The sequence below is a fragment of the Chondrus crispus genome, genomic scaffold, assembly GCF_000350225.1.
Source record: "Chondrus crispus Stackhouse genomic scaffold, scaffold_369, whole genome shotgun sequence".
NCBI classification, from domain to species: Eukaryota; Rhodophyta; class Florideophyceae; order Gigartinales; family Gigartinaceae; genus Chondrus; species Chondrus crispus.
The window spans coordinates 57,905-58,562 of record NW_005179262.1 but is presented as its reverse complement, the minus strand read 5'-3'; positions in this window follow the sequence as shown (position 1 = coordinate 58,562).

Here is a 658-nt window from a genome sequence, read left to right as displayed (position 1 = left end):
GAATAGTCGCACAGGGCCAAAAGAAGTTGATAGAGAAATCGGTGGAGTCAGGATCCAACGTATTGGCGAGTCGCCCTTCGCTTCCCTGCCCCGCGTAGGAGAGACAGTCCGGTCCGCGATGCGGAAGGGATACACCGGGCATCAGGAAAATGTCTGATCCCCCAGAAGTAAGTCGATGACGCAAACGTTCCGGTCAGACCATATTGGCGAGCCCATGAAGCGAACGTTGAGCTCCCCCACGTAACACTCACTGCCTCACACCTCAGTTTTTTCTCGCCATTTAGGTTTCTCTTCTCTCTCCCGGAAGCTGGACCCAGGGACAGAACACACAATCGCATGCGCAGTGCACCGCTGCATCGGGATTGCGATCGTTTTGGTGAAAGTATGTAGGCAATCGGCCTTTGTCGCTGGACTTATATCTTATGTCTGAACTAGAGGAGCGCAAGAGATCCAAGAAGACGTCATCATGGAGACCTACGCGACCGACGTACATGCTCGTCGTTAGCAAAAGGAGGATGAAGTCCATGAAGGAGGAAATTGACCTCGCCGACGCTTCACGACGATCGTGCGAAATTGACATGACTTCCCGAGAAAAAAATTGATTGCCAAGAGGATCGAGATAGAGGGGCACGTCGGTAGAGCAATGAACCCAAAATAT